Here is a 25,865-nt window from a genome sequence, read left to right on the forward strand (position 1 = left end):
CTATGCGCGACTTTGCTCCAGAGATCCTGGGACAGGGTACACTTAATTGTTTCTCAAAAGGTATCATCTATGTCTGTATGCCACACATTGAATTCTTACTCACATGGAAAAAAAAATGTCAATTTGTATTCAGGGGTAGTTTCACAGTTACAAACTATTTTGGCCTTGATGAGAAGTTTAGTGTAAGTAGGCATTTTGTTTATAATTTTGAAATTGAGGTCGTCTAAGGTTGAAATCCTCATATTAAGGGCTTGAACTCGTCATCCCAAGAGGTTGAAGATCGTCCTCTACTTTGTGCGTGACCTTCTTTATTTTTCTATTCATACTTCATCCTCATCGTCGCAATTAGCCAAAGGTAAGATAAGAAAAGTCCTCCTCCGTGACCGTGCGGTCAAAGGAGCTGTGCTTTGGACTCGGACTGCAGGACGGCATGGATTCGAGTCCGCCTATGCTCACTCTCTAGGTTCTCGGCCTGTGTATGGGACCGGTAGAAACCCACCATCGTGAAGAAATTGGGGAGCTACGAGTGAGTAGCGTAACCCGGTCTCGGAAATCTCCTATGGGGCATTTTCCTGGGTAAACAAAAAAAAATCGATCAGACAATTCGATCATCGAAGTCGATAAAATAATCTCTGGTTGACCAAGTTGCCAATATAAATAAATGGAATACAGATTGTCTTCGAGCTTACATTGTTAAAAAGGAGCGGATACACGTATTACTATCCCAATAATTATTCAATACGTTTTTTTGTTTGTCAGGAATTATCACTTAAACTATTGCATGTTGAGCTGGTGCCTACCTAGCCGCCTCTGATGAAATCTACCATTCTTCAGATTCTCTTTAAAATTCGACTCTGGTCACTTGTAACGTGCTGGGTGCAGACACTGTGCATCGAACCACAGTGTTTTGCGATAAGAAGAGGCCTTGAATAGCGTGAGTGCGTCACTTTGATCGCAAGCAAGCTAGACTACCAAGCTTGCCTGCCTTTGAAAACCAAGTCATTTTTTTCACGGTTTCCGAACGCGATTGCTATTGTAGAAGTATATATTCTCTCAAAAGAGCAAGAAAGGAAATTCGACCAATGTTCTCCCGTCGTCTAAAACCAAATATTATCTATTAAACGAAAAGTTCACGATTTGTCAATAAACGGTTTAATCTATCTGAGCATAAGGTGAATGTAAATACTAAATTTAATAGAAAGGTTCTCCAAAATTTCTCTTCCACTGTCTACGTAAGGTCAGTACCCAGGGGAGGGTCCATGTGGGCCATGCTCCCCCCTCGAACCCTAAAATATTTAAATGTGAACCTATAAATAAATAAATACGAAAATAACATCGTCGATTTTTGAAATGTGTAAAAATTTCAATTTTGCTCTTGCATAAATGAATCTGTTTCTTGCGCAAAAGTATTCAAGCTGCAATATTGGGTGGTTTTAGTTTTATAATCATTGATGCAAGGCTAGCAGACGTCCGATTTACCGATTTAATCAGGACAGTGCGTTGCTTTCAATCCCTGTTCCGACTTTTTCGAACTGCAATCGTGATGCGAAAATGTCTCTTTATTATTGTTTTTTTGTTAACTCACAATTAGACATGTTCTTTATTGTATGAATAATTCTAAGTACGCAACATAGAATTATCATGACTTTTTAATAGCGCTCGCACTATTTGAACTATTTTGTAACATCTGTCTGTCTGTCTGTCTCTCTCTCTGGTCTACGTCAATGACAGAAATACAAGCAATATTCTTATTTATTTTTAACCCAATTAAAGGAAAGTGTAAGCATTTAAAAGAAATAAGAAAGATCATCACTGTTGCTCTTCCTTAGAAATTGTTGTTCTTCTGGTAAGAAACATTAGAAGGATTTAGTCCAGCACCTTAACACAGTGTCCCACGAGTCTCTCTTGACTAATACTGTCAAATGTGACATGATTTTATGAATAAAATTTTCCGCCTGTTTACGTATAACGTTGCACAGATTTGGTAGTTCGCACACGGTGTAATTATTTCGTGTTACCTTACGCAACAGCAAATACATTTCATAAGACTGTTCTGGACACAATACTTGCATCAGTAAACAAGCATTTTGTCTGTTACAGTATCACAGGAAAAGAACATCGTCCTGTAATGTTCAATCCTCTAGATATTTTCCATTAGTAATGTCTAATCACAATAATAAGTTAGAAGAAATAACTCGCATTTTCACAACTACCAATATTCTCGTTTTTAATTACTTCGAAAATTATTTCTCGAAGATATCGGTTATACTACAAGAAAGCAAATCAAAATTAAAGCAAAAGTTCAACTACACGTATACCAAACGACATTTACAATATTAAAGGGACAGAATACTTAGAAAAAAATGTTGTTTCATTCGAAGGTAAAGGCGTGGTGTAGCGGTTCTTCTACCTGGTTTAAGGAACGAAAGCTTGTAGGGTAGTGGCTACCGTTCAGGATTGTCAATCTGATGGTCGTAGGTTCAAACCCTTCCGGTGGCAGAAAATTTTCGTAAGTTTTAGACATATCCCATTGTGTTCATTGTCCACGCCGTGTGAAACGGAATGATTCAGTTTGGAATTAACGATGGGGGAAGGGGAAATATTGAATTGCAAAATCTCAATTTCAACGAACCGAGAAGTAGAGAAAAACTGAATAATTCTTATAAATATTAAAATTTAAGTTCATTTTTTAGTGGTGTAATCGCAGGTAAAATCAAAGATCTTACATGGAAGATGGAAGATTTTAATTTGCTCTGAACTCAGCCAAAAGGCATTTCGCACCGATCTAATATAATCTCCAATACATTTCAAAATGTTATTGAATGTTTCATGTCGATAATTTGACCAATGCATCCATTCTTGACGCTCAGACGATATTTTCTGCAACTACCTCTTCTCTCCAGTTCCTTCTCCTTCTTCTCTCCCCTCTTTCTGTTCTGCTTTTATCTCATATCGCCTTCCCTACTTTTCTCGCATCTTATCTCCATCCCACTCTTCTCCACTCCTCTTATCTCCTTTCCTGTCTTAGATTTCTGACTCCACTGCACTCTCTTTTTTCGTTCTTCTCTTTTTCTCTCCTTTACTCTACTCTCCACTTCCCTCTTATCGTTTTCCTCCTCTTTTCTCTTCTTTGTTATTTTTCCTCATCTCTCCTCGAATCTTTTTCCACTCTCCTCACTACATCTCCTCTCCTCGTCTATCCTATCTTTCTTCTCTCCTCTACCTTTCCTCTTCTCCTTTCGCTTTCTCTTTCTCCTCTCCTTTGTAACCTTTCGTTTCCTCTCACCTCTTTTCCTTACTGTAGACTCATCAGCGATGAAATACTAGAAACCTATTTTTTTTCTTTCAGAAATAATTTTGTCATTTGCGATATAATAGTGATGTTTTTAACAATTTTATACAATAATAATTGTTTATATTTCTTTCGCGTATTTTATAAATATCTATTGTGCACGTGGCAACCCTGAAATTGAGCCTAACTCTGCACGCAACCCACCAACGGCTTGTGTAAATTGGGTTGCCTAGTTTAAAATGTCGTTGTCCTAAAACTTTTGAGAGACACTGTACAAGTAAATGCAAGCGCGTGGTAACGGTTTCAGGTAAAGACACGTGTGTAACTGTGCTAACGGACACCCTTGTGTTAAGATTATAAAAAAAATATATGTATATATAAAGCTGGTATAATCTTTCCTTACACCCAGCAAGCCCTGAGATAATTCTGAGTCCATGCTCTACGGCTGGCAAAAGGTTAGCGCATATGGCTACACTTTTGCCGTCCACCTAATTGCACGGTTTAGTGTGTTGAACGCACTACTCCTGCGCTGTGTTGTTAGTGTAGTGGGGAGGACGTTGCGATATATATGCTAGAAATTCAATCAAGATATTTTTCTTCATCAAGAATTTTGTTGCAATTTATTGAATTATATGTATACATTTATTTTTTAAATAATATATTGCTAATTAAATATCGGCTTGGCTCTACTCCATTAACGCAATATGTAATTTATTAGTCTTGTGAGTCGAGTGCTTTGAAAGCACTAATAATTCGGAACATAATTTGAACCAATTACTATGCCCTATGGGTCAAGGGGCTACTGGCTCCTACCCTGCCATCTAACCAGAAAATAAGTATATATAGTTTGTCGATTTCAATGGCATTTACGATGGCGCAGTGGTAGTGGCTTCGCCTTTTAATGAAGAGGTCCCGGGTTCGATATCCAGTGGAGGCACATAGTGGTTCGGATCTCACTTTAAACTGTAGGTGCAGTCCCGATTAGCCTTACTGTGCATAAAGTGGTCTTAGAACACCAAATCAAACAAACAAATCAATAGAATTTGGTTGTCGTTGATTAATTTACAATTCTCCATGAACTTTTTTGTGAATGTTTTGATTAAAAAATTGTAAAGTATTATTATTTCATAAACTTTACACACTGGGACTAGTCATACGATTATTGCAATTCGAAAGTTTGTTATATTACCTCATACTTCTCATTTGGTGGCTTTTTTTTTTACTTTTCGGACGCTCTTTATGGGTCGGGCCTCCCCGATGGCGCAGTGGTAGCGTCCTAGCCTTGTAATCAAGGGGTCCCGGGTTCGATACCCGGTGGAGGCACATAGTGGTTCGGATCCCACTTTAAACTGTAGGTCCAGTCCCGATTAGCCTTACTGTGCATAAAGTGGACTTAAAACACCAAATCAATCCAATCCAAATCTTTATGGGTCACATTTTTGGATTGCGATTTTCAAATCAGCACTGTGGGAGAAGGCCAGGAAACTTATAATTCTGTAGAAAACGATAGTTTACCGGTTGACTGAAGGGCAGGTTTTGGCGACTAGACGGTATGGTATCTGACTGCTACGCGAGATACCCGGATTCGATTAAGGTTGGAATTTTTCCGGCCTTGTCCACACTTAAAGCGGCTCCGGTTTTCGCCCAGCCTCAAATCAGTGGTTACCTGGAGGAAACCATGGGAGGTGAAGGCGGTCGGAGCGTGGTGCTGATAACATCAGCTCCAAAGCGGTCTAGATCGAGAATATGTGGGGCCCTATACACCACATCCACTAAATGTGCCTCCTCTGCACGGTCCTACATGCACGGGGAACTTTGCCTTGACTTCCAAAAGACGAGACCAAGGTTGAGACATGCATCTCTAAGAACTGAAAACACCGAGACCTACTGTTCGACACTCTCGTCTCGTTGGATAGCTGGTCAATCAGAATGTGTGGCCTTCGAGAAATTAACCTAAACCAAAATCGCGCGAGACCTCAGAACTCGAAGGGATTGGTACAAGTTTGTTACATCTCAATATTCAAAATTCTAATGAAACTCTTGAAAATAGAGACAGGGCCGAGAACAAGACAAACTCTGTAAAATCGAGACGAGACAGAGACTTACTGTTCGGTAATGTCCCCCCGTTGAAGACTTTGGTAAGCTATAATGTAGGCTATGGTGTTTGAAAAATACCCAAAACCATAAATACATTATTATTTGATTTATCACATACAAATGGGAGTAAAGTTAATTCATTTCATTCCTCTGACGACCTAGGGCGCCCGAAGAATTTTTGTCCGCAGGAAGGAGAGGCATGTCTTCATCTACAGTCATTAGGAAAATATATATTAATATTATTATTATTATTATTATTATTATTATTATTATTATTATTATTATTAGGGCTGAGCCGATAGCGATGCCGATGTATCGGTATCGGCCGATACCAGTGGTATCAGTATCAGAAAGTATCTCTTGGAATTCTTCCACCGATATCAGCCGATACTTTTCCGGCATTTTGGTCCTTCACAAGCTCCGCAAAAATGCCGCGCAACCCTTTCGTGGAGTCTAATTATCCTGGAAATTATGCAAAATTCAAACTTTCTTTTCACCAATTTTGCAAGACAAACTATATTTTTTTATGACATAATATATATTTTAATATTCTCATCCAATTCTTGAATATTGTAAAGCAAATTTCTTGGTAAATCGATACATATAATTGGAGAAGAATATTTACACACAAATATTGATCAATATTTTGAACAAATTTTACTTATTGCAATTTTCAAGTATCGGTATCGATATCGGTGGGTATCGGTGAGAGTATCAGCATCGGTATCGGTTCAAAGTGGTATCGGCTCAGCCCTAATTATTTTACAGATCATAAAATTGTAATTGAATTGATAATACTTTGGCATTGTTGACAAGTTCATATTTGAGTCCACTATTATTATAAAATAATCGAGAAAATAAAAACATATAGAGATCACTTTCTCTGCTTTCCTTCATGGTATCCCTGGTGCATGATTTTACGCGCCGAAAGATACTGTAGAAAAAAAAAAGTAATTGAAAATACCGTCGCGTGTATTGTCAATGTCAGTTTCCGACTTCCGTAAATGTTTTCTGCACTTTCTGGATCCCGAAAACTAAAGTCTAGAAATGTCAATACAAACTCAAAATTTAAATTTCATGAACTTGTTCCAGATATCTCAGGGGCAGAAGTTCTCTCCCATCTGGTGGCTTCTATCCAGACGTCACAGCTTTAAAACTCTCATATTGCAAGAAAGTTGACCGAGGACTTGTTTGGGTGTCCCTCGCTCAAATCAACAGTCATAAATTATATTGCCGCTAAGTGGACGAGGCAGGCAGCTGTGGACTCCGAACGACCTGCCTCTTGTGCAGTGTTTCCAGCGAGTGTAAACCTCGGTGAGTCTCTAATTGTCCCCCATAGAAGCGAAACGTAGTGTTAGAATAAGGATAGTTTAAGGCAATGGACAGTGTCCAACTAACTGCATGATAATTGTCTCAGCTGCTTGAGCTGGTGTGATTGAGTAATGCATTGTGTATACCACCATGTTGCAAACTCCAAATAACTATTAATATTCATTAACCTTACTTAATAGTTACATTTGTTCATAGTTATATTATAATTTGAATAGACTTTTTCCACGTAACATTAACAATTTAAGATTATAAATTTTCGAGGCAACTCATCCTTAAATATTCCCTGTTATTAAAATCTCATGTTACGAGAGAAATTCTGTATTACATCTACACTCCAGTCTGCACAGCCTGATATAAATGATTTTATATATTCCTTCTTACCCTACAAAAATACTAAGGTAATAAATATCGAAGGTTGCTTGCTAACGGTACACATTTATTTCTCTTGTAACGTACAGTTGCACCTGGGATCAGATGAGGCGAGTTTGGTTCAGTGATGCATTCATCTTGTAGGACTCTCTTTTCAATCTGAAAGAAAAACTTTAAATTATTTTCAATAAAAATACAAGAAGAATGATATACTCTAATCACGTACCTAGCCTTCTAGTATAAAGTTATCTTGTCTTGGTATCTAGTCAGAAACGTTAGTCATTTGTATCCAAATTACGTCGCGTTTGGTATCTCTTTATCTAGAACAATGTTCTTCTAATTCGTTACACTTTGTCAGAACCTGAAATTTGTTGATTAAAATACTGCAAGGTGGAATTTTATTTCAGTGATCAAGCTTCACTTACAAAATGCTTGTGTAAAGTAATTACTGATTTTACCCTAGAAAATAACTGAAGCTTGTTGGCATGTTTCTGATTGAATTCTTAATCAGCATTGAATGTGACTACTTCTACAGAAATGGTAACAACATTCAATATATTTCTGCGTTCAAATCAATGTGAGGGTGACTGATGGATTTTCCCACAAAATCGTGCACTTAAATATCCCCCAACAAAAATTTCCGGGAGGAATTTTTATTGCATCAACAATATAAGCAATTAGTTTTGACTCCAAATATATTTTACTGAAGATAATATTCAAAATACACACAAAAAACGAAGGATATGTTTCTGTATGCATATTTTAGTGTTGCATGCTTCCTCTCTTTCTTTCAAGAGACCATTAATAATATATGCACCGTAAAAGTAAAACAAGAGTGCAAGACAAATACGAGTTTGCATGTTTACTATACCAAACATTATTTTTTGAAAAAAACTTACTTGTGTCTGCTGCACTCCTCGATCCAGGATAACTCCATAATTTGCGGAAGATCACTGTCCTTTTTTTCCTTTTCTTTTCTTTTCTTTCTTTTCTTTCAAAGGGCCGTCTCCCGCGTAACTGGAGTTCCACTCTTCTTTGGGTTTCCCAGCCCTAGATGTTCCCTCCCTGACTCCTTGAGCCTCCCCTCCCAAGACACAAGTGCCTCCTGGGTCCTTTAAGACCCACATTGGCCCTTTAGTCTTCTTGGGCCCTTCCAGGGTTCCCCTAGGCCCCTTTGAGGGCCCCTTGAGACCCCTTTGAGCCCTCCAGTTTCCCCTAGGGGGAAAACCAACACGCAGAGGAGATCCTGGACAATGGGAGAACCCAGGTCGGAGGGGGACGTGGGGTACCTCCATGCCTTCCGCCCTCCTTCCCGCCTAAACCCCCCTCCACGTGGGAATGAGTCACCCCGAGTTCCCGAGTGACGTGCAAGAGAGGCGCCCGGTGAGATACCCAACACTCCGTAGTGAACGCCGAAAGGGACAAGAGAGGCACATACATACACGCAGGCACCCACGCACACACACACACACACCCACACTCAGACACACACACAAACATATACAAAAAAAAAGTTATTAGCTAATTACAAAGAACAAAGTGGGAATTGGAGGGTTAACTACAGTTCTCTTACTTTAACGGTGACTCCAGCTGCCATACAGCAGCCGAAGAACACCCTTACTAGCTATGGGGACTCCAGCCGCCTCTAAGCAGCCGGAGACCCCCTTATACTCTATATGGTTGCTCCAGCCACCATACAGCAGCCGGAGACCACCCTTACTAACTATTAGGAACTCCAGCCACCTCTAAGCGGCCGGAGACCCCCTTACTCACTAAAGTAAGCATAAAAACCCATATTCTACCTCAGAAATAGCGGTAGCACAGAAACTCTCTGGTGTGTGGAGGTAGTTTTAGTGTAAGAGCATGTTTAGACCCAGCCTCATCGCCGTTCCCACTTGTCTCTTGATGCCAGTGCTATCCCTAACCAAGAAGAGATGCTGGAAAGTATCAAGGCTGGAGGCCATGGACGCCTGCAGGAAGGGAATACCGATGCACATTTTGACTGATATTATCATAATCTTGAAAGCAAAAAAGTCCGGGAGACAAGGCATGGAACCTGACATATTTTCAGAATCACCCATTCATTACGACCAACCATGTTCACCTAAGGATTGTGAAACAATAAACAGCCCACAGCACAGTAAAGCCTATCAGCTTCACATGTTATTTCCAAAAAAAACTGTACATATTTCTTAGTCAATGTACACACAATGCGTTAGATTGAACCTGGTCAACCTTTGTGAATTTATTGACCGCGAACTGCGATCAATGACACAAGTAGTATACCTGTTCTACTGTAGTAAATATATACTCTGTCCCGTAGATAGTTATTTGGGCCCCCTTCACCCCCCCCCCCACCCGCACTACCAAGCACCGACAATTTATGTACGTCCATCGATATTTTCGTCTTATGATTAGTTTATCACATACTACAAACTTTGAATTGAGGGAATAAGAAAAAACTCATTCAAAATAATATAGGTCATACTTAAAGATTCGTAGCTCGCATTTATGTTTAAAATTGTTGAGCATTTTAAAGAATATTTTGGTTATGTATTAGTGCCTGAAGAACTTCTTTAAAAACATACAATTACTACTTCTTTGTAAATATGAAAGTTCTTGCAGTGTGTTCCCTAAATATACCTCCGTCACATATTCTCATTTGCTTTCTTCTTTGAATGGCACCCTCTGTGCATTGTGCCCTACTCTTCATCCTCCTAGACTACCCCTCGCTACCTGTTTGCCTATACTGTGCCCTGAAATAGCATATTTATTAACAACTACGAACATTTTTTTACCATTTTATTGCAATTGGTCTTTCACCATCCTTCCCTTCCTTTTACTTTTCGCACCTAACTTAAAAGTTGGAAACACTGCAGACGCCCATGCCAGAGCCTCATGATTATGGAGAATGAGTAGGGTGTCACCATGTCTAAATCTACTTAAACTATCTTTTACCTATCCTAAATTTTCACGTAACTTAACTTGTAACTCATATTAACCTAACCTATCATTTCCTCCGAGTCTCATCAAATTTCTCTCTAAACACACGTAACACTTAATGGTAAAGTATTTTACGTATTTCTCTTGTATCTAGTGATGAGCTAAGAATGCACTCAAATTCTTATTGAAGTCATCACTCCTTATTTTATATTTATCTCATACCTTATTGACATTTAGGTATCATATATTCACTCTAACACGCTACGCATTTCCTAATATAACTAGTGCACCACAGCGCATTTGTGGAGTGTCCAGCACCCCGTTTATCACCTATATTTATGGTTTCGTTAAACCATCCTTAACATCCTCATTCTCTCTACCCAACCGTACCTATCTTGCTTTTCTAAAATATATCCACTTAACCCTACCTGTTGCACAGCTGCGTTCTTCAAGCTAATTTCCCCATTCACTTACTATCCTCGTAAACCTGTCCGTACCTGTACCTATCATAATGTAATTCCTAGTGTTCCTTTCTACTTTATAACTATTTTCTAGATTTTCTAGCTTAACTGCAGCTTGATCTATCTTGGACGATTTTCTTATTTTCTTCCTAATAATAAATTATATCCATCCACACATACACTCTTGTTACCAAATCCTAGTAATCCTGGTAATGTAATTCCTAGTGTTCCTTTCTAGTTAATAACTATTTTCTAAATTTCCTAACTTAACTGCAGCTTGATCTATCTTGGGGGATATTCTTATTTTCTTCCTAATAATAAATTATATCCATCCGCATATACACTCTTGTTACCAAATCCTAGTAATCCTGGTAATATAATTCCTAGTGTTCCTTTCTAGTTAATAACTATTTTCTAAATTTCCTAACTTAACTGCAGCTTGATCTATCTTGGGGGATATTCTTATTTTCTTCCTAATAATAAATTATATCCATCCGCATATACACTCTTGTTACCAAATCCTAGTAATCCTGGTAATGTAATTCCTAGTGTTCCTTTCTAGTTAATAACTATTTTCTAGATTTCCTAACTTAACTGCAGCTTGATCTATCTTGGGGGATTTTCTTATTTTCTTCGTAATAATAAATTATATCCATCCGCATATACACTCTTGTTACCAAATCCTAGTAATCCTGGTAATGTAATTCCTAGTGTTCCTTTCTAGTTAATAACTATTTTCTAAATTTCCTAGCTTAACTGCAGCTTGATCTATCTTGGGGGATTTTCTTATTTTCTTCCTAATAATAAATTATATCGACTCCCTCCTTTTGTTCCCCAATACGTAGTAATCCTTAAAGCTACCTCGTATAAATATTGGAATTTAACCTAGACGCATTTGGACTGAGGTGTATTAAAGTGCTAATCGTATAAGAAAGAGTTTAATTGTTGCATAATGTTGGGAATTGATTGAAGAAGGTCTGACGCCATAATGAAGAATGGCTTCAGTACGAAGTCAAGAACTGTTGGATTTGAAACATGGACATTCACAAAGAGAGTAATCTAGAGGAAGACTGAAAGCATGGCAACACCAGGCAAAGACGGAACATAGATTCAGCCCGATCTCCTTTTCTAAGGGGTTTGTTAAGAGAAGGGAATGCCACCCGCTGTAGCAGAGTGGTTTCATAGAATGCCCGGAAGCTAGATGTCCTAGGTTTGAAATTTGGGCAAGGCAGGGACTGATCATCCATCCTCGTCGTTCGCGATTATCATAGAGACGTCTAAAGGCGACGCAGAACAAAATGCAACCACAGAAAGGTGATTCGCAGGTTCGCATCCTGGATAGGACATCGACCATTCATTAGTTTCCTATTCATCCACATTGTCACGATTAATGTAACGAGGTAGAAAAGAGACGTAAAATAACGAAATTCCAGCTCAATAAGAAAAGTAACATTCAGGGACGTTTCAAGTGACATGAAGAAACTATGGTGGAATAGAGAGAGGATAGGAAAAGCGAGAAATGAGAGTAAGATCATGAGTAAAGAAACAACGGATGTAAGAAATGACATGAAGGTAACTTCCGATGGACAAATTAAGAAATGAAATACATTTACTTATACGTATTTATGTGCATCGTTGCACACAACCAAATCTCTGATCTTGAAATCTGTTTAGAGTAGGTTTGTGTGACGAGACGGTTAGCATATATCTCAAGATGCAAGAGGTTCTAGCATCGAATCCTGGATTAGCATAGATGTTCCACTATGTGTGCCCTATTAATATTCATTTCATCACTCCATCTCATTGTTGCGGTTAAAGAAGGCACGACAGCAACGAAAAATTTAAAGACAAGGAATGAGAGTATTAGAATGCCTGCATGGAAAGGGGCGCATTAGACGGAAGCATTTCCTTGAAAACTTTTGCTGCATTAATGATTCCGAACATCTTATAGCAGACAGTCCTTTACATGAAAGCATTTCATGTAACATTTCGGTTGACATTTGCGATGCGAAGCATGCAGAGAACATTAATGAATGTACTAGTTACGCTGTTACTAATAAATTTGAAGAGGAGGAGATGTGATTTAAGAGAAGAAATATTTTTTTAATTAATGAGATATTGTGCAAACAAACTGAAAATTAAGTGTCTTTTGTAACATTATGTAACCACCAACCTCATAAGGCATTTCTGTCCAGCATTTACAATTGAAGTAACTAATGTATTCTTCCATACGTGTACTTTGCGCGCTATAAGTATGTATTTAAGCAGCTCCATTTATTTGTACGTAAAAACGTTTCGTAGAGAAGTTCTTTCATTTCATTTGAATAGTTATTGCTTTTCTATAAATTGTTTACACCGCACTCGCCCGCCATTATATCTGCACTTGTGACGTATTGCTCTGTTCTGATTGGTTGTGCCAAGCGAGATGCGAATAAACGTAGGACCGATTTTGTCAGTGAAATACTCTATGGTTTTAAAAAAAAAACAAGAAACTTTTCAGTTTTTCATGGAACGCTATTACATTTATTTTATGCCATCTGCCCTTATTGCTTTTTGTTTTCGCTGAAGACGTCAAGATGTAACAGCCATATTGCGTTCTGTTACAACGTTATTCTTTGAGTGTCACAGAAAGTGCTGTCATCTGTGCAGCATAGTTAGAACTAATATCACCATCGCTTTCACCATGCTTACTACAATTACACCATTTCGCATCGTTGTTCGTGGGACCGGTTCAATTGGAGAAAATATGAATAGAAGTGACAGAAGAGAAAATGATTGGTCCAGTGGCTCGTGGTGGGTCACATTCAGTAGCCAGTTGCTTTTAGATGTCTACGTCCCAGGTTCGAATCCTGAATAAGGCATGAACGTTGAGATTGTGCCCCATCTATTTTATTAACTTCCCATCGTCGTGATTAACGAAGAGAGATAGAAAGACGACGTGAAATAACCAAAAATCACAAAACACGGTGGTCGAGAATGTTGAGTGAGGGACTAACGATCTTACTGCTATAGTGCTGCCTTAGGCACGAGTGTTACTTCGGCAGTGAAGTGGATAGCATAACATGCTACGATTCCAGGAGTCCCGGGTTCGAATCTGGGCATGGTTGCTCTTTGTGAGTTTTCTTTGATCACATAATCACTCATCATCATCGTCGTGATTAGACAAAAGTGCCAGAAACGCTATGCAAAATGACCTAAATGAATCGACCAATCAATATTCAACAATTTCATAAGCTCATCATTCATCCTCGTCGTCAGAATTAACAGGAGGATGAAAAATAAACAAATTCGCCATTTGCCTTATTGCAAGAACTCCTAGCATACAATTCCCAACTATCTCTAGCTGTAAATGTAAATGATAATATGTAATTAATGTTCTTGAGAAGAAACATTCAACACATTGACTTATACCTTATGAACGTACATAGATGTTCAATACTGTAGATGTACGTAGCTTGAAATGGATTCAGAAACTTTGTACGTACAAGCAAGCCTTTGGAATATTAACTGCGCCTTATTTGGAAAGTTACGACCATGAGTAATTGGGAGGTGTACTTCGCAAGTCTTAATCATTATACCGGGAAAGAAATGTATATGAAAGTAGTTTTAGTGAAGGAACTTTCTGTTTTAGGTAAAGTTAATGTATAATATCTTCGTTATGTAAGATTGAATCTCTCCAACTTTTGAAAAACATTGCATAGGCTGAACTCTGAGATTAGTTTTATAATTTTACGGAATAATATTCAAGAACTTAGGCTGATGATTTGACCTAAAATACGTGTTTTGTTCCTTGGACAAAAAATGTAATCTTTTACATTTTAAAACCGTTTCCAGCCATTTCTGACAGGAATACATGAATTTCTTAGTGGCTGTTCTGTTCACCTATTTCAGTCATAAGAGCCTATTTTGAAGTGTGGTTTTGAGTTGCTAATCCGAGAAAATTATGAAAGATCAATCAATGTCAGTCAGTATTTTGTATGTTGCGATGTCTTTTTGCCTACCAATTCTGAGTTTTTTAAAGTGCCTATCGTTTCTCTTCCTGGCTGTAAGCCCATATCCTCCCTTCTTTCGTAATAACGACGTCGCAACGGATACTGTAACAAATTATTATGCAATGTTTCGATAACACTCAGTCAGTAATTGAGTTTTGAGAATATTTTAAGTGTATTTTTTCTAAAAAAAAATATAACAGGTGTGGTATGGAGCCCTACAAGCTCATATAAGTTGGCATAGTAAGACAAACGGCTGGGGGTACAATATCCATTGTTTGGAGAGGTGTTTCAAGAAAATAAAGAAATTTGACTGCCCGAAGAGGTTTAGGTTTAAGAGAGGAATATTGCTTGTCTAGTAGATTTTGTGTTTGTACGTGCTATCTAAAAGACATTGATTACTAAACTGAGTTCAGAATCCTACAAGTATACGAATTAAGATTTATGTATTCATATGCAAATTGTTGTTTCAATGTTTACAAAGATGGACACCATATTGTCTAACATATTGTGTCAGTGACTGAAGCAACACCTTCTCATCTCGCCCCCCCCCCAAAACATAATAATCTTACCCCGAAAATGTTCTTCTAGGCTATGTTATAAAATGCTAAATGCATTTATTTATTGTATTTGCTATTCATATTCGTGACTGCATTGGCAGAGTGGTTAGAGTAACGCGATGCGAAGATAGATTCGAGTCCTATTAGGGCATCAATGTTTGAGTGTGTTTGTCTCGTCGTTCCGGCCAACGTCGTCGCCTTGTAATCAAGGTTTCGGTACCTTGTGGAGGCCCATAGTGGTTCGGACTCACTTTAAACTGTAAGCCCAGTCTCAATTAGCCTATCTATGCATAAGTGGACTTAAAATTCGAACTCAAGCTTTATCATTCGTGCTCGTTTCTATTAACCTACAGGGGTAGCAATCGACGTACGACATCCAATCTAGAATGTGGACAGAGACTGCTTTTTCCTTGCAACTGGCTGTTCTGATTGTGGGACCATGAGTCACTGGAGGGAGACTGGAGAAAGGGAAAAGGAGATCGAACTGCTTCCAGGCGACAGAGGACCAAGCAGCGTAAAGTGTAGAGAAGAGAGTCGAGCGAGTTTCCATGCAACCACTACATCCCCTGCAACCCTTGCCCTACTTAATGTTACCTAACACAACTAAGAGGGGAGAGGGGGCTGCCTCCCCCGCCTCTCACGAACGCCAACAGAGGAGAACTGTTTACCACCTCAATGCCACACAGGAGCTCCGTGTGAGCCATTGGCGCGTGGCACGTCAAAAGGTGGAAGTATGGAGTTTTCACCAACGACTGCTTTTTCAGCAACCCGCTGGTGCCTACGTCCCTCCCGGCCTTGGTTACATCCCCCAAGGACCATTCACCCCTCCGCAGTGCTGTTTCTCCCCCCTTTGTAACCCTCCCCTGCCCAACCCCTTTCCCTAAAGCTGAAGAAACCCTTGGAAAACAAACTCCAGTGTTTCTCTTGGCCCTGAATAGGCTTTCTAGCGAAGGAGGAAAACAATAACTGAGGACAGTAATCTCGCCTTTTTTTTTCCACAAATTTTGATTTTTTTCTCTTTGGAACCTGAAAGAGAAAACAATGTTCACTTTAAACCCGTTGATGGGGAATGATCTAAAATATAATGTAGACTTAGCAGCTTTAATGCATTTTCTCGTAGATATTTATAACATGTACTTTTTAGTAGAACTTTCGAAGTAGAGCAGTTCTCGATTTGCATGTCGGCCCTTGCAGTCTTCCTGTGGAGAAAATATCTCTCTATTCACACAGAAAAGTAAATGCACCAGCTGAGACATAAAAATGCATCAGGTATGTAGCTCAGTGCATCATCGAGAGAGAAGCAGGAAGATGCATAAAAATGCTTAAGGTACAACTCGACGTAGAAAGAAATTCTCACTTGCTCATGTGTTGAACTTTGGCGTGACCTTTACAAATGAGATACAAATATGCATCAAGCTGTAAAGCTGATTCTTGGGAAATAGATTTTATGCATTTATTTTCCTGTGAGTAATGTCGTAGTCCAAGGCACCGATCAGCATGGAGTGTGCTCTTCATCCAAACGAAGCATGCTGTCAGGGGAAAAGAAGCTTACGAAATACATCTCTGCTGTATCCTTTCATCGCAACACGATGATTTATTAAAATGGTTAGAGGACTTGATGTGCACCCTGTATTTTAGGCAAGTGTGTTCGGTTTGAAAGTATACCTCTAACTGTGCGATCAATTTGCACGATCCCTGGTAATGTCACATCCATAAAATCGTGAGTTGTTTCCTTTATTGTGAAGTACTTCATTTATTCGTTTTTAACTACTTTTGAATCGTTTACCATACATAAATTGGGTTATAGCAACATGAGTATAGAATAGAATAGAGTAAAATAGAACAGAATAGAATAGAGTAAAATAGAACAGAATAGAATCGGCTTTATTGAGAGGGCATGTTTCGGCCTCGGTTTACAACAAACCCTAGTCAAATACATATTACAGTTGACACTTTCTGATAATTATTGTTACAGTAGAAAAAAATAGAAAAATAAAACATTTATACTTATAATGTAGACAATTAAAAAACTGAAGATAGAACTTACAACTTAACCCACAGAAATGTTCCTCCCTCACAGTCTCTTTAAAAAAGAAAAAAATACATTCTCATTATGTTCTTGAAAACAATTATATTACTACAGTTGCGGCCCAAAAAGATCTAGGTGTTATCATAGATGAAAAGCTGAACTTTAAGGAACACATCGCAGCTACAACTAAAAGTGCAATGCGCCTCTTAGGCCTCCTGTACAGATTCACTGAAATTGATACTCCAACTTCTCTTAGCCTGTTTTTCAAGTCATTCATTTCTCCGATTCTCGAATACTGTTCTCCAGTCTGGGCCATGGCTTCCAATACAAATCTTTCTAGCATGGATTCCGTCCTCAGCTTCTTTACCGCCATTGTTCGTCATAGAATTCCTTCTTTGCGGCATCTTCAGAAACCTGACATCCTGACTACTTTGAACATTCAGTTACTGCAGACCCGACGCGATATGGCCGATATGAATTTTTTCTATAAAATCATCAATGGGAAATTAAGATCTGAATCTCTTCTTACAGAATTCAACTTCAGAGTTCCCTCTCGATCGACCCGAAACACTGAATTGTTCCACACCTCCACAGCTAGGCTTTCTCTTATACAGCGCGCTCTATTCCACAGGCTGCCCCAGTTCTACAATAATTTATCCATAAACATAGACATTTTTGCCCCTGAAAGCATTTTCCGATCTTCCCTAAAAATGAATATGTAAATCTTTGTTTCCTTGTTTATGCCTTATGTTTATATTTAACTTTTCTTGTTTTTACCTTAAACCACCTTGACTTGTTCTTGTTATTTGTTAGAGTTTTCAGTGTAAAAAGGCCTTAAAAGTGCTGTATCTGAAACTTTGAATAAATAAATAAATAAATAAATAAATAAAACTGAGACCAATACCTCATTCCTCTACAGGCAGGCACTATTGTTTGGACAGTAGATGTTTCTTTTAGATTAATTTATGTGTTGCAGGGTGGAGTTCCCCTGAGGTTAGTGATGGGAAGGGGGGGAGTTAATTCCATTCTTTTATTGCGGTGACTATGAAAGAATTTCCATAGAGTGTTGTCCTTTGCACAGGAATCACAAATTGTGTTTTCTGACGAAGGTTAATTTGTTTCCCGTTCTTCCTGTATGGCGCAATTTGATCATTATACAGGGTGTCATTTTAATGGCGCCCACGGAACACAGATTCGTGTAGAGGACATCAAAACAAACAACTTTTCCTAGTAACATTTTTCTCGTTGGTGCGTCAATTCGAGTCTACAGCCGTTCAAAAAAGACCGTTTTGCCGCCTGGATGCTGGCAACCCAACACAACATTTGATCGTATCTGTGACGTCATTTCCTGCGGCGAAACAGCGCACGGTAGGGTTGCAAGGAACACACAAATTTTCTGAAAAATTACAAACTACCAACCACATTATTAGCTGTAAAACGAAGAGAGAAACGCGTCCAGTAAACCGAACATGACAGCCAGAAGATCAGCAATCATCTCAGGGGAAGGGGGAAGGGGGAAGTGAACCGACAATATGAGAAATGGTAAAAAACGTATTCAAAATGAAGTGTCATTATCGGATTTTAACTCAGCCTACATGTCAAATATCAACAACAATAAATTTTATTCTACTTACAACTTACATTTGACTGTTTACGCCCAGCTATATGTCAATTATATTTGCTTATCTCGTTGAAAGGTTGATATCTACAGGTTTGTGTCCAGATGCCTTGTGGTACTTTTGTGGTGATAACGGAGTATCTGAGGTTCACGTTGTTACATTACGACTAAAACACGTACAACCACAGTAACAATCTAATGATGAATCAGTAGCGAATATACTTCCCTGTTCAGAGTTGCAAACTATTACATGTGTATCCGGTGCGTAGATAAACACAGTCGTCGGAGAGTTTTTTTTACTACTATTTATATCCCTGTATTTTCAACCATTTTTTCTACTTGCCTCATAATGCCCTGAATATACATTATGTTATGTGTTGCTTACCTTTGGAATTGAGTTCTTTCATTTATATTTTGTCATCTGTTCAGTGTGTCACAGACAACTAGTATCAGAAGGACGAAGTGGATAGATTAAATTGTAGATACCAACTTGGTAACTAAATTTGCAAATATTTGATATGTAAGCTAACAGAAACTTCGATATGACTACTTCCACTTGAATTCTATTTTCTTTCTACCATTTTTCGTATCGTTTGTTTACTTCCTGTTAGGTTACAGAACGTGTTTTCTCGTTTTGTTTTACGGTACATAATGTGGCTGATTGTAGCTATGTCATTTTTCACAGACTATGTGTGTTCCTGGCAACCCTGGAACGCATTGCTTCACGACGGGATATGACGTCACAAATGCAATCAAATGTTGTGTGTGGTTGCCAGCATTCAGGCGGCAAAACGGGCTTTTTTGAACGACTGTAGCGCCGAAACGATGCACCAACGAGAAAAATGTTACTGAGAAAAGTTGTTTGTTTTGATGTCCTCTATACGTTTCCGTGGTCCGTGGGCGCCATTAAAATGACACCCTGTATAATTATTTAAGGTTCATTATTGTTCATAATTCTTTACAGTCGTAAAGAAAGTGTCAAAAATGTTCTCCTATTTTTAACGTTTAACCAATTAAGTATCTGTAATTACGGCGAAATATGCTATCTTCTTTTGACATTCACTATAAATCTTACGCAACTGTTTTGAAGTTTCTGTAGCTTGTAATGTAGGCTAGTTGATGTTTATAAATACGGGGAAAGCATAATCAATTTTTGGCATTACAAGTGTGTTGACTAAGTGAGTTTTTGTTTCTTTGCTTAAACTGTGCTTGAGTAGAAAAAGTGAATTCGTTGTGCCTAGAGTTAAAATAAATTCAACTTGAGTGCATTACATTCAGACCATTTAGATATTGAATTGAGGTCTTGTTGCAATGCTTCTAGGTCCATTGCACTGTTTCTAAATGTAAAAAAGTAAAGTGCTCCCCTGTGCATAGCACCACGCCATGAAGGCGTATAGGGGGTGTGGGGGTAACGCCCCACACTTTCTTGATCCGGTCGTGAGTGGGGGTGATGTGATCAGCATCACGCCCCTGTTTCTAAATGGTGTTTGTATATATATTTGTATGTCATCTGCATGCTGATGGTATTTGCAATGTTTTAGTACTTCATTAAAATCTTTGATATAGGCCTATGTATATGAAGGGTATTGGGGAAAGCAATGAAATCAGAATTTTGATACTATGCCATTATACGGAAGGCATTTCAATATGCCTAATTCTTCGGAAAACACTCTTGGGGTCCCGGGTTCGATACCCGGTGTAGGCACAAGTGGTTCGGATCCCACTTTAAAAACTGTAGGTCCAGTCACGATTAGCCTTACTGCGCATAAAGTGGACTTAAAACACCAAATCAATCAATCAATTCGGAAAACACTCGAAGTCCCGCAGAAATGAGCGAATCAAATACATGCAGGAGAAAAACAGCCAGAGTCCACCGTAAAATAAAAAAAAAACTAAGTCCGAGCATAATCTCAGAAACCTCTCAAATCAGTTGAATAGGAAACTGTTTTGAAGGCTACTGGTTTTTCCTTAGTCGGAGCATCTGCTTTTTATTTCTAGTAATTCAATTCTTTCAAATGTTCATGCTGTTGGGACAAGGAAATCGGAAAGATGGTTGCGAGTTTCAAAATAAAAATAAGTTACTCTGACGAAAATGTTACACTTCATGAAAAAGTCTAACGTAGTGTAATTACAGATGGCAGCAAACGCATTAGGGCAATGATTCATGTGCCAGGTGCAGCCTGCAAGTGTAGGAAACAGTGTTTCAAGAAAATTACCAAACAGTTGCGCGATGTCCTAATGTGAGATTTCATTTTACTTAGTGTTAAAAATAAACAAAGTGTTTACATGATTAGATTATTTTCAACACCGAAATACAGGAAAAATTGCCCAGCTTCACTTGTCAAGGTTGCCAGTCAACAGTGATTAATGTTATTGGGGTTTTATCCGCTATCTTCGTTCGCTCATCACAACTTGATTTTTCTATGACAGGAAACAACATTTTGTGGCTTTATCGTCAATTTGTGGAACCTAGGAAGGTACATTCTGAATGCTCTCATAATAGCATTTTTTTTCTATAATGTAGACTAGCCCTGGACAAAGAGAGCTTTTTCCAAAAAAAAAAAAAATGTGCACTTCTTTACATTAACATGATTTTATAGAACTTCGCAGTGTATACTGTTAAATCTGATTGACAAACACTTTGCGAATGTAACCAAACAAAAACAACGCCTATATGCTTTACCTTCTTCATTCTGTAGTTTCCAAACTTGAAATTACAATCCTATAAAGAATGGTCTTTGATAATTATTTCCCTTGCACCCTTCATATGCTCACGTATCAGCTGGAACATTACACAATATCAGTCAGTGTTACACGCAGGTCCTTAATAACGAATACGTGATAGTTTGGGATTAGGACTACTTCAATTAGTAATCACTGCATAACATTGCTATTTCTTCCGTATATAATTCATTTCATTTTTGGAAAGTTGGAAAAAAGTAGAATTATATAGCCTAATATGTTTGGTCCGTGTACTCTGCCTATAGGAATCATTACACCGAGCAGGAGGTAGTTACGAGCACCTCGCAGAGAAAAAAAAATAATATAATGTGAAATGGTTCGTGAAGCATGTTCTTTTCTCGCTAACAACGAAAACGTGTCAAAAATATAAATTACATTTTAAATTACCAGAAATTTAAAATATCGTAAAGGACCCCAAAAAGCGAACTACCTTTGTATACAAAATAATATTACATATCACGAGGAAAATTAGTTTAAATATCAACTTGCAAAAGATAAATAATTTTTCTGTACATTCTCAACACGTGCTTCTAATTCTCAAAGTTTGGTACTCATAAAATTGAACCTTCTAACTTTGAATGCAAAAGCAACACGAAATTATCTTCCACGAAAATTCATGAGATGCAATCAGAACCGGCCCTAGGAGGGGCAACTGAGGCACTCGCTCGAGCCTCCGTGCCAGATAAGCAACTACTCTGATTTTTTGTTGTTTTAAAAATGTTCATTATTACTGAAATAATAAGTGAAATGAAGTACTGCATATGAATCTTGTTCAAATATTTCAATTGAAATATTTAATATTTAGAATTATTTTAATTAAACCTGAATCATGAAGTGATTGTATTATTTTACATGACACAATGTTAATTCACTACAGCGTGTGGTTTCATGTTGAACATTATCACATTCCCTGAATATAATGACCATCACACTAGCCGTACATCAGAAATGAATAGAAACACTCATTTAAAAACTTTTATTGGCTTCTCATAATCCTTGGCTTAACCTTCAACGTGTTGTGCTTATAGCTCTTAAGTAATAACAAGAAATATACGCAAACAGTGGCGGAGATTAGGAGGGGTTGCAGTTTTTGCCCCGCACTACCTCTTCATGCTAAGCTCTGTCTACCAAGAGAAAGTAAACTGCCTTTATCCCGCCCAGTTTTGGCACCCAATTACTCCTACTGTGTGTAAATTAATTGTTTATTAATTGAAATAATGCTTATATTGTGATCATGTAGGAAATCTTTACTTCAGACTTGGGAACAAAAATCTCAAGACCTCTGATAATTTTGGTTATAAACCTCCCATATATTCGTATGTTGTATACCCCAGGCCCCGCACACACCTAGGGCCGGCTCTGGTTGTATTCGCCAACTTAAAGTAAAATTGAATGGCTCTGTTTTCAGAAATTTTATTGTGAGGAATTTTTTTATGACATTTATATTATTACTCATCAGAAAGTATAAGAAATAGGGAGTAAATGGTACTTACCAATTCGTTCTGAACGTTCCGTGTGCAGGAGGGCAGCTCTTTGTTTCTGTCGTCCTGAGTAGCCTCTGAAAGATACAAGATAAAACACGAATAAACCCTCTGCTGTAATATAAATATTTAACAACTGAAGATAATGCAACTGAAAACTTCATCAATGTGAGGATTCATGATAAAACTTCATCATGAGAGAACCTCATTATTCAGACTGTCAAGAACGAAGGAATCAGTACTAACCAGTAGCGGCGATTGGGTGCCAAAACTAAGAGGGGACAAGGACAGTTTACCTTTCCATCGTATATAAGGTTTAGCATTAAGAAAACACACCACAGGGGCGAAAAGTGTTTGGGGCAGCTCCCCCCACGTACCCTACAGCACCGCCACTGTAAAGAAGTGGATGAACGGCCCAACAGTGCTGTGATAAAGAGTTCCTTTAAATGCCTCTGAACACACTTGAGAGATTTTTACTAAGATAAGCAACATATAAGTCACATCTAAACCTTTCATCAATTTGGAGAGTCTTTGTCTTTCAGTTTGTTGCTCTCCAAAACTGGTAATCATTCAGGCCCGATAATCGACATTTCGAAGGTTGTCTCCGTTTTGGTATCATTTCCATATTTTCCTGAGCGAATATCGACATGAACCCTTTTGTCTCTTGCTAAGCCACATTTGGTTTCTGGAGCTAAAGGTTACCCAGTAGTATAAGATACTTTTTCGTTGATGTTTTTTCGGGAGTTTGAACGTCTACAACGACAATATACTTTAACGACATCGAATAATAAGCGAAATTATATGCAGGGTTGTTAAATAATGAAAATTAATTCTCACCTACTGCTTTTGCAGCACTCCTCTTGGTAGATGCTATTGTCTTCCATCCAATTGACTTTTGAGAAGACATCAGGTGGCCTGTGGTGTCCAATTGTAAGTTGAACTTTACTTCCATCAGGTAGTTTGAGTTTGGTGCCTGGAGGATGGACCTCTAGCTGAATATCTTCCATCCCATTGGCTTGAGAAAACATCAGGTGGTCTGTGGTCTGTGGTGTCTAATTTGGTGCTTGAACTTGCTTTCTTCAGGCAGTGTGGGTTTAGTGGCGTCTTTCCACTTCCCAAAGTATGTTGAGACATTTTCTATAAAAATAAAAATGTATATTTTGAACCATCAATTCGTACCACAACTTTCCTTAAATAACACTGAAGAAATTACACAAAATGTATAATTTTAATGCTTTCACGCGATTTGGAAATTTTGAAACATGACTCTTAATTTGCTGCTTTTCTTAACTAATTATGTGTAGAATAATATTATGTCAGTGTAATCTTCCTTACGGAATTATGCATAAAGATTTAGATACATTCAAGATAGTTTCTAACCAAAGCTTGACATTAAAATGAAAATCCGTGGAAGTGTGATTGTATTTCAGGTGAAGGTTTCATGCAATGACGTTAATAAACACGACCGTTTGAAGTGAATTTATCTTGCGTGACCTTTGCAGTTCACATTATAAGAAAAAAATACTTTAGAAGGTATCATGAACATCAACCCCTTCCAAATTATTGTTTAGACTCACAGAAAATAACACTCATATATTGTGTATAGTACAGTGGAATGCTCAAGTATTGCACAGCAAATTGTCCATGATTATTTTCATATTTTTTCTTTTGCATCGTATGTATCTTTAAAAAATCGATTTTAAGTATGTTGATGCAAAAGCTGCAATATTGTTTGGTATTTTGAATCTCTTATTGGATAAAACGAAGAACATGAACGTGGTGATTAACAATTTACTTGGTAGTACTTATGCACTCCACTGTACAATTAGGTATTGTACCAATCTCTGAACTTTCTGTCACTGTATTGATCCTTATTTTAATAACAAACTAAAGTTTTGAAACACGAAGTGTACAGGATATTTTAATTTCCACTAATGATAAGGAATCGCATGTGCCATCTTGGATAGTGAATATTTGCTTCTTTTATGTGAGTTTTATGTTGTAGTACACAAATTTATCATTAATACTATACTTATACTGATAACAAATGACGCGATGCCAGTGGAATTGTAAATTATTAAGATTTGAATGACCGGAAAATATGAGTATTATACAATTGTACTATTTACCTTTTTTGGTGATTAAAATTTGACTTTCACTTAAAGTAACGTGAAAGCCAAACGCCTCTCATTAGTTTTCATGCAACATGCTTTTCATTGCAGTAGATACTTTTAAAGATAGGTTCCATGGGAACAGCTAACAAACATAAAAGCATTATTGGGTTAGCATATTGTTGTCAGCCGCAATGCAGTTTCCTTCTGGTATTTATTATCATACTTTACCTTTCCGCGTTTTTCATGCCTGAATTCATTTCTTGCTATTATGAAGACGATGATGCTAGGTTCATTGGCCATATAATGTTTTTCCCATGGCCAAAACGTGGTTTAAAAAAGCATGCGTGTGCTGTTAATGCAAATTTTGCATGCCTCCACCTTCATTCTGAAATATGTTAAGATGATGTGAAGGGAAAAAACGAAAATGGTATTCTAAGCAAAATATCCTAAAATTTCAGTTTACGTTCAAGTAGCCTAGTCGGGGCAGGATCTGTAGTTGAATCCGAAACACTGTGCACTGTGGAACACAGGAAATCAAAACTGGTGAGCCTTGATTTGAAAGTGGCAATTCATGTTGCTCCATTATCGCTGAACCCCAAATAAAGGGATTTTCCAGGAATGTATTGCAAAACAAAGCACGTGCGTGAAAGATTGTTTCTCTTCGCTTTGCCTCCAAAATGCGGCTGCTCCGTGTGGCGAGTTTGTGCTGAGGAAAAAGTAAGACATAAGTTCATGAAAGACTTGCCAGAACCTTTGATGAACCAAAATGGCCAAATTTAAAAACATCTCCGGTGTTCCTCCACAAGATGTAACATGTAGTTAATTTTCAGTTCTTTAA

The sequence above is a fragment of the Lepisma saccharinum genome, chromosome 3 (genome assembly GCF_977018435.1).
Source record: "Lepisma saccharinum chromosome 3, izLepSacc3.1, whole genome shotgun sequence".
Classification (NCBI taxonomy): Eukaryota; Metazoa; Arthropoda; class Insecta; order Zygentoma; family Lepismatidae; genus Lepisma; species Lepisma saccharinum.